Raw genomic sequence first — 10,422 nt, 5'->3', positions numbered from 1 at the left:
AATTACATGCTCTGAAAAGAGCTGTCATTCCTATATTGCAATTTTAAAAGCTTTTAGATATCAAACATTGTTTTGCTACATACCAGCACCATCTGAAGTGTTAAATAAAACCCAGGACTTCTTAGATGCCATTGAAGATTCAAATGGTTTGAAGAACAGAAATGACAAGCTTCACTTCAGGCAGCAGCCAGTCTATCCTCTCCCAGAAAAAAACATGTATGTTTTAAAACCTTTATGGGATTTATTATAGTGGTGCCTATTAGCATCAACATATTTAAGGATCGGTCAGTGTTTCCATTATAAACCCCTATTTTAAAGTGTTTTATAACTCAGCTGTAAAGATACGGCAGGGACAGCCACAATCTCTTTCTATACCAGGACTTAAAAAGTGTGCATGCACAAATGCATATATAAAAGCAATGGTGGCATCCTAGTCTTGAATGCAATTCTGTAGCCAAAAATTATCTACATCAAAGGAATGATTTGTCTTCAGCCTCTGACATCATAACTTTCACTGCTCTCGTGTTGTAGCGAGCCATAATTTGTTTTACAAACCCTAGGAGCAATTACTGTGAGACCATATCCACTTCTTCTGAGGGTTATGTTACTGCCAGAGAGCTTCACCTAAGGAGAGAGACTCTCTTATCCATCCCAAACACGGTTCTCCAGCAGGCCTGTAACTAGACACTTGGTAAACAAGTAGATGTCCGAAAACCTACTTTAGCAGGCACTTAAAACAGCTATCATTAAATAGGAGGATTTTTTAAATGCTAGGCTGCAAAGAGCTTTGACAAATTTGCAGAACATCAGTGAGTGAAACAGAGCTGCCAAGAAGCAATTTAAGTTTTATTTTTCACTCTTGTTCTGCTTTTTATTTTAAGCTGTTAAAAAGACAACAAAGGAAATTAGATTAAAAGCTTCTCCATTTAAGAAAGATTGGAAATTCCCTCTACAGCTTCCATGGCATATTCCTTCATGTCCATTTCTGAATCTCTGAGAAGACTGTGTATCCCATGAATCCCTCCAGGCAGAGTAGAACAGGCTCTTCACAGGATTTGTTGGAGGAGCTTTGCATTAAGGGGTGGAAGTGGGGAGTCACCTCAGCAGCTCTGGGCAGATGTCCCATAGGATGATACACTTTGCACAGATGACCCAGCTGCCACCAGCTGCTGAAGGAGCACGCTGTGCACTCCACTGGGCTTCTAAACCCTCTTTTTAGTGAAGTACTTTATGGAAGTTAACCATTGACCTCACACACACAGGCTCAGCTGTCTGATCCCATATCTTGCTGATCCAGAGACCTAAATCAAAAGACAGTTCAGACTTACATCTCATCTTCACATTAGGGATATGTAAGATCTGCCATAGGAACTGCTACTCATTCAGTATATAGGATAAGAATTCCTAGAAAAAAAAAACCAAATCCAAACATCTTTTGGAATTACAGCTTCCAGAGACCTGTGTCTTTCTGAAACATAAAGAGGGCTCTTCAGCTGTGCTGCTGAATGTTAAATAAATATAACAAGCTGAAAATCATCATTGTTTGGAAAAGCCAGACATCATGGATGCACTGAACTATCCGAGAAATATTTTTTATAGAAAAATTCCAAAACTGTAATTTCTGAATTTAATCACAAATCCATGGTGTTGCAGTTCAATATGCAGTTTAATTCCTCACAATTCTTACATACAGAAAATCACCAGAATTGCTGGCAATTTGAAACATCTGCAGAAAGCCAACAGCTGTACAAAAGACCATTCACTTCAAACAAAGGCATAAAGGCAGCAGTCGCTCAGGCTCATGGATGGGATGGGATGACACAACACAGGGAGGCTGTAAGGAATATCTGCGATCTCAGTCACGTGCCCTGCAAAGGGCTCAACCTACTGCCTTAATCCTCACCACCATTTATCCAGTAGAGAAGCATTTAGTACTAACAAAAAGGGGAAACAAGCAATTTCTTCAGGGCATATGTAGTTATGGACAGAAACAAATATGTTTACTGGTTGTAGATTCACGAGCTTAGTCTACATTTCCCCCTGATGAACATGCTCACCTGTAAACACCCACTTGAATGGCAGCAAAGACAAAAACACTGTGAAATTACTGGCTAATTTAGGTCTTGAACTCAGGAGTTGCTAAAGCTCAGGCTTCTGCTCAGAGCTATCAGTGCAGCTGCACTTCTCAAGCACCAGTCCAAATGCTAGAAATGTTATTCATTTTGTGGGAAATAAATAAGGTGGTTTTATTACAAGCAAGGATTTCCATGGTTACCTCATGTTGAGATACCTGGAGGTCATTTTGTTTGGAGAGATTGAGGAACCATTTTGTGGTCAGGAGCTGGGGGTTTGCACGGTATTCTGTTCACTGTTACCTACTGCTGCTTACTGTTTTGCTTACTCTTCTTGCTGTTTTGCTTAATGTTACCTACTGCTGCTTGTGGAGGCAGATTGGAAAGCATGTAAGGCAGTAAGACCAATTTGGGCTCACTGCCAAGGGACCATGTGGCCGGGGGCAGGGAAACAATCTGAAAGGTGGATGGGAACAACCAATGAACTGCACCAGAAGGCAAAGATCATCTTTTAAAGAAGAAAAGAGAGGCCTGGCATGGGAGGAGCGAGGGAGTGGTTATGTAAACCAAGAGGCCTCAAAAAGGCTTGTCCCTCCCATTCTGAGTGTGCCCGGACCTGGTCACGAGTCCATTACACTCAGCGCGCTGTTAATAAAGTTCTTTGTTTCACTTTATTTAGCCGTCTCCGAAATTTTAATTAGAGATATTCCTCACAATTTTATTTCCCTTCACTAGGAGACAGATATATGGGTAACAAGAAAACAGTAAACAGAGACTGCTGCTGGTACCAGATAACCTAAATATAATTAATGTGGGATGAGCAACGAGATAGCCCAGGGAGATTGCAAACGTGGCAAGTGTGGCAGAAATACCTGTTGTTCTCCATTTCAGCAGGATGAACAGGTACATAAACTAGTGTTTTCATACTCTAAACACAGTCAGTGCCATTTTAGTGAATCCAGTTGTATCTCCCTCACACACACACAATCTATACACAGACCATCTGGGTACTAAGCAACTAAAAGATCAAATCATCCTGTCTGGTTTGTCTGAACTTTTCTAGGAGTGGAGAACTTGTGCCTTGGCAGTGTATATGTTTAGTGATGCACTCAAAAATCTTGTCAGTAATTACTGTTTTCTTGATTTTATTCTTTCTGATGTAAGATCAAACGTTGGAAAATTGTTGCCTTTTACAAAAAAAAAAAGTTGCTTCTTGTTAGCTTCTGGCTTTTATGGCCTGCATTTGCTCTGTAAGGAAGTCAAAATGCTCATAAAATGAATGACATCAAAGTTGGAGTAGAACCATGTTGCTTTCTCGAGCTGTGGCCACTTATTCCTTAACTGAGAACAGCACCCATAGCCCCTAATTATCTCTGGGAGACAGGAACTTACCACGATTTCCAGACAAAGCAAAACTGAACCCAACCTGGACAGACTATATTTGTTCATTAAGGTAATGCAGTGCAGCATGAGGAACATGGTATAACACCATATACACCAAGCAAGCAGCAAAATGCAAAAAGAGAATTGCTGACGTATGGGTAGTTCCAGTTGGAGAATACAGTGATAGCTGGGAAAAAGCAGGCTGTGAAATCAAAGCCACTGTGCAATAATAAGTCTTTCTCAATTGGGCTAGCCTTCCCATAAAGGATTGAGAGATTCAGAGCAGCTTGAAAACTCTTGGAGTATAGTCTATCTCTACAATTGCCACTCCATAAGGCAGTGTTAAGTTTCTTTTTTCTATTTTGGTATCATCTCACACTAAAATTTTCCAACATGCCTATTAGGCTTCTCAGTTTCTCATTATACGATTTAAAGAATAGGAAAGAACTCCTAAATGACTAAGTAGTGGCCAAGCTATACTGCTCCCAACAGAGCATCAAAGGTCTTTTAGCACATAATGTTTTTAAATTAGATCCTGGATTTTTGAGGATGGTTGGAGAGGCACATCTTTCAAAACTGAAAGCATGACAGAATTGGAGATAGCATCCTCAATGAGGTAAAAATTGCAAGGTGCTGGAGAATATAGTGTGCACTGGGTCAGACATCTGTATTGACACAGGGGTGGTGGACCAAAAGCATCCTGAGTAACCAGGCAGTCTTCCCATGCTACATTCAAACCATACGTGGAAATCAGTCATGAGGCGGCTAGAGAAAAAAGGCTTTTAAAACTCAAGAAACATCATCCAAAAATGTCTCCTCACCCTCTCTCCCACCAAAAGCAGCTGGAGAGGGGTGATGGTTGTCACAATGCTGTTAGTAAGAGCTGCCTTTCACACCTCCATCTTCACAGTGCAGCAGGTAGAGCATAAGTGTGAAGAAATTCTTTTTCAAGTACATTTGCTCCTTTCAGCAACAAGTTAGCATGTCTTTCACTTTGGTGTTTATTTTGGGATATTTTTAATTAACCTACTGATCTACTGAACACATTCAAAGTGTCAATTAGAGGCAGAAAAGACATCATGTTTTGTTCAGAAACCACAATCTCCATTCATCTAAGTGACCAATGGCTGTTAAGTTTTACAAATAGCATTTTGCTGGGAAAGCATTTAATGAAATTTTCCCTGTTGCAGCCTTAGCCTTCTGAATTGGTTTGGTTGTGCTGCTGAGAGTTCCTTAAGATGGCGGATTCTCTGTCTCTGAAGGTTTTTAAGATGAGACTGGATGTGGCACTTAGTGCCATAGTCTAGTAACCACGCTGGTAGTGGATAAAGGGTTGGACTTGATGATCTCAAGAGGTCTTTTCCAACCCAGCTGATTCTATGATTCTGTGTAGGCAAGATGGCCCAGGCAAGGCCAAGCTTTGTCCCCCTGCATTTTCAGAGGGGATAGAGGCTTCAGGGATACCATTTGTAATAATGCCTCTGACAAGAAATGAGTTACAATCTGCCTGACTCTTCCCTGTGCATTGGAAAAGCCAAGCAATAAAGAGCATTACAAATAGTTATTGTGCTGTTTAATGCAATGTACGTCATCTGGAAATGAAGGCCACAAACCCCAAATGATTTTTCCTGCCCATTTACCAGGCGGAATTTGGCAGTCCTTCTCTTGCCTCTGTTGTTCTTATAACTAATAGGCTTCCCAAAAGTGTCTGCCAAGGTTAGCCATGATGTAACTCCAGCAGGTTCACCAGAGGAGCATTTACTCTGTCCTTAATCACCCTCATTTATTTTTCGACTTTCCAGAATCCTTCTATGAACAGTGATTTGCCTTTGATGCCTGAGATGCCAAAGACTTCTCTGTGGTCAGACAAACAACTCCAAGGTCAGAGTGATGGAAAGGCAGACAGTGCTGTTTTTGCAGGCCAGCTGTGGCTGCTGCCTTAGGTCTTACTGAGCTCACCAGCTCCAGTGTAAGCATGACTGAACAGCTCACCATTCTCATTCACTGCTCCACAGCTACTTCCAACACTGTGGACCACGGTTACCAAGAACAGCTTCACTGCACTTTTTACATCATCAGACCAAAGAACATCATCTTTCAGGTAAACATTTTTCCAAATACAAAGCCCTTTAAATGCAAAAAGACAAAGGCTAAAGAGGAAGAAAAGGAAAGTTAAAACAATGAAATGCATTTGGCACAAAACTCAGTAAAAGATTACTCACTTGGTGTCTCCTGGGGCAGTTCATGATTCTAGTATCTCCTAGTCATAACTTAGAGCTCAAAGAACTGTAAGAATTAGTCAGGGTTGATTTTAGAAATAACTTGTGCTTTGTAGTCAATATATATTAATAGCTTCATCCTATGACCTTGGAATTGTCTGCAAATCAGCATCTGCAGTAATTTTCTTTTTAAAAGAGGTTCTTTTTCTCAGAGGATACAATTCCCTGCTTTTACTAACTGTAGGGATACTGATGCTACCTGTAATGATGGATGGAAAACATTTCACTTGGATGCTACTTGATGCCAACTGCCCAGGGCATCAGTGAAGGCAAGACTCATTTAGCCTGTGCAGTACAGAGTGCACACTTCTGCATGGAAGGCAAATCATACCAACCTCTTCCCAGAAATAAAGCTATCTCTGACACTTTGCTGTCTCTCCAATTAGAATCTTACAAAGCTTTTTGTTTCATATTCAACGTAGTCTGCCTGTTGCACTGTTGCAAGGCAAAGGTCAAGTAAAACACTTTGTGGTTTGCGTTCCTAGTTTCCCCACTTATCCTTGCAAAAAATACATACTTTCGAGGGGGAAAACACTTAAAAGGATGGAAAAATGTTTGTCTCTGAACACTTTAACCAAAACTGCAAAGCAAGAGGATACCTGAGGGTATCATACTTCTGTGAGATACTGGATCCGAACCTCACTGAATTATTGATATGGGTCGGAACCAACTCACTGTGACTGTGTGTGTGTGGGTAAGGACTGGGCCTAGACCTGCAGGTTACATGGCAGGTTACAAGGGCATGCTTATTACCTAAGGCTTGCTCAGAACACATAGCCTGCAGCTAAGAGGTCCAGTCCCCCTGAGGGCACATGGCAGAGCCAGAAGGCCTGCAGCCCATGCAAAGCACGTGGCAGAGCAGCAAGGCCCTGCAGCCGGGCTGTCAGTCAAGGCAGACCTGCCTGGTAGCCTGCCCACACCACACCCCTGGAGCCTGTGACTGGCTACAGCACAACTCACTCTGGCCTGGAAGGCACTGACCGGACATACTGCCTGGGAGGGAAAACCAAACTGTATAAATTCATGAGACTCCATGTAAATGCTCTCTCTCCTCTCTCCTGCAATCTGCACCATGTGAACCATCAGATCTTGTCAGTAACCATTTTTCCATTCCTCTCTCTCCTTCTCTCTTTCTTCTCTCTTTCTTCACACTTTAATCTGCTTTCTTCTTTTACTCTTTTCCTTCTCTTGTGAGTAACTTAAAATCAATGAATTGTGTTTTACTAAAACTAGTATATTGAGTGTTTGTAGTGAGTATTTTCTGTGGAATGAGTTTGTATGCTGTTTTAGAGAAATAGTTTTTCTTGGTTGTATTTTACTCCTGTAAAACCTCTTCCCAAAATATCTAATTTTTCTCACCAAATTAAAAGAATTCCTCTTAGAGAAGAGTGTGTGACTCCTTCTCTGGATGCTAACTTGATGTTATAAGGAACTATAAGGCTTTTAAAAAGTCTTAAATAAAATGTAACTGCTCTGGGCAGTTAATGGCTTAAAATCTGGAGTGTAACAACTTCCCAATTCTGTAAAGGTACCAGCTTTTGGTATCGCCATTTTTCCAAATTATATCCTTCATTAAAACTAGATGAACTCCTAGGACTTTCATTTTTAAAGCAGAAATAGAAGGCTGTATGATTTTTCAGTTAAAAAATCTACATTTTAATCAAATTGAAGGCATCTCAGTAAGAAAAATTTATTTTAGTGCAAATTCACTCTAACTACACCTCAGAAAGCAACATTTCCCCTCTGTGTAAGCAGCAGCCCAGTTTTGCTGCACTTGTTTCTTGCGCCCAGTTATATGAAAATCTGAATTGCTACTAAAGAAAATTAAAATTGGACAGAATATTACAGAGTGACTTTAGTGACTTTCACAGGCCTTTGAAAGCCTGTAGCAAGAAACTTTGTATGGCTATACAAAGAAAATGAAGGAACATGGATTTCTATTGAAGAGAAATTTAATAATACAAATACTCAATATCTGCTATCCTTAAAAATACAAGGAAGCAAAATTTACCTTTGATAGTAAAAACAGTCCTCCAAAATTTCAATTGTACTGTGAGAGCTGTCGATTAGTCATTCAAAGCACTCATTGTACCTATTAGCAGATGCACTATTCTTGGAAGACCTCTATCTGTTCTACTGGACAACCACAATGAAATATAGTACCAGTACTGGCATTGCAGCCCCAGCCTCAAAATATTACTTGCACTCATACAATTCAAAAAATTCCTTGTCATGTACATGCAATCCAGATTTAGCTCCACTGCTGTAACAAAAATGAAGGATTTTGAGAATAAGACATGAAGCACTTCAGGTGAAGTGGTTTTGGATTTCAGCTGCACCTTGTGAGACTCCCATATGTGCCCTTCTCTTTTTCATGCTGAAAAGCTATGCAGTTCTCTCTCACAGGAAGAAAACGGAAGCTGAAACGAAGAAGAGTTGAAATACTAAAGAGCTAAACAAAGATAATGTAATTTAGGTAAGGAAAATCTCTTTGGTTTCTGTTCTGGCAGAATCAGTAAAGGATACCTGAAAACAAACTTATGGGTAAAAGTCGCTTTCTTGGGCTGCAAGACAGTCTCATAATACAGAAATGATATCATCTACTTCAGGACTTCACTTGACTCGCCAGAAGAATGAAGACTGAAAGGTAGCCTATGATATGCCACAATAATATTCAGATCCCATCACTAGTGAATAGCAAACCTGGATTTAAAAGAAGTTCTCATTTAAAGCTGAAAACCACTCAAACACTTGGAAGCAATGATAGCAGAGCTATTCAGTTGTGTATCTCAAATATATGGCTCTAAAGAGAAGATAAAGAATTTGAGACATTGTATTCTGGTTAGGATTCCTTACGCTTCCAAATTCATATGCACTGTCAGGAATTATAGAAATATTTGATTGGCCTTCACCAAAAGATCCCTCAGGGTTTTTTTGTGGTTTTGTTTTTTTTTTTGTGGAATCCCATTCCTGGACTCCTCCTACCTCCACAAACCAAAAGCAGTACATATTGAGACAAGTTTACTAGAAAGATTGGCCAAGCCTCTGTTAGTCCTTGAGGGCTTTTAACATGGTGTGAACGGCACTGCGCAGCACCAGTGCAGGCACAGACTTCACTCAGTCATGAAAACAAGCCAAATAAACTTCTATCAGTTCTGAAAGAAAAAGCCACTGTGCCCATCAAAACCAGGTGGCAAACACCAGGACTGTATTTAATTCTAAAAATATGGGCAGTCTTCGCGAGTGAAGATTTGGGAAAGGTCATTAACCCTTCGAGCCTGCGCATTGGATTTTTTAGGCCTGGTCTTCAAACAGGCTTCAGTTTTGCAACCTACATAATCCACAATATCCTTAATACCGAATTATTTGTAAAATGAAAAAAACCCAAACCACCATCACCACCAACAAAAAGCAACCATGCAAACCCTATTGCACAATGGGGTGATATTTCCTTACTGTGCCACTGCCTATAATTCATCTAGGACAAAATAACAGAGCAAAAATGTAATGAGAATTTAATACTTGGAATTGAAGTCACAGAAGATATGGAATGATAGTACTATTAGGTCAGGACATCTCAGCTGTTAGCAAGGCTTTGTAAAAGACTCATATTTTACATGACAAGTTGTACAAAGATTCGGATATTTTCCTTCTTAATCTTCCAGTGACACAAGCCTCACCGTCTGAATTCATGGTTACACTGGCATCTCTGATAGCTGCTTGCTGCATACTAATTCTCTTTTCAGCTGAAGATACTAAAAAAAAAAAAAGGAATTGAAGGTGTTTAGGTCATGTAGTCAAATATCAGGTAACATTCTTAAGATGACAAAAATGGTAGTAAAGCAGAAAGCTCTTCTTCAGTTTTCAACCATGTCATATCCTATTATTCTCTGAGGGCTGGAAAATTCACACAACTCTGATGGAGTAAGGGCTCAAAAAAAGCAAAATTATCAGCTATCAGCTGGTGAGCAAGAACTTCATGCTGTGTGGAATGAGCTGCACAACGCAAAATACACAAAAATACTTTAGAAAAGCCAATCCACACAGAAAGAACTGTCCTTGAATATATCTGTAGTGCATCTCAACTCTTACAGTCACCCAAATAATCCACTAGTGGGAACACACCCCCACACACTCAACAATCCTCCCAGGGCAATACGTCAAGGCTTACTGTTAGTTGTACAGAAGACACATCTTCAGACTCAGGCAGCATTCAGCCCCTCCTGTGAAGCACTAAGTCTTCTTCCACCAGCAGCTGTTAACATTCCAATTCCTCTGCAAATTTTCGAGGAACACGAAATTTATTTCCTGGACCTGGTGATCACATTGCTTACCACCATAATGTACCACAGTTGCAATCTGGGCATTCAAGATCTATGAACTATCTGTAACACAATTCAACTCCAGTAACAGACACCATTAAAGGAGGCAGAATCAACTTTCAAAAAACTAATTTTAATCAAAACAAAAAAATTGTTGATCATTAACAAGTTTATAAAACAGTGATTTAGTTACATAAATAAATTGATATCAGTGTATCAAATCTTAATTACTTTCAACTTCATGAGCATGTTTACATGAGTGATGAAGTACAACCTTTTTACCTATTATAATAAATAAAATGGAGAGCATGAAATAGTTTTTTTAAACAAAAATACCTACAAACATACCTCTAGCATGTTCTCTAA

Source organism: Lepidothrix coronata, unplaced genomic scaffold (genome assembly GCF_001604755.1).
Source record: "Lepidothrix coronata isolate B3197 unplaced genomic scaffold, Lepidothrix_coronata-1.0 Scaffold31, whole genome shotgun sequence".
NCBI lineage: Eukaryota > Metazoa > Chordata > Aves > Passeriformes > Pipridae > Lepidothrix > Lepidothrix coronata.
The sequence above is the reverse complement of the archived record's forward strand: the minus strand, read 5'-3'. Positions refer to the sequence as shown.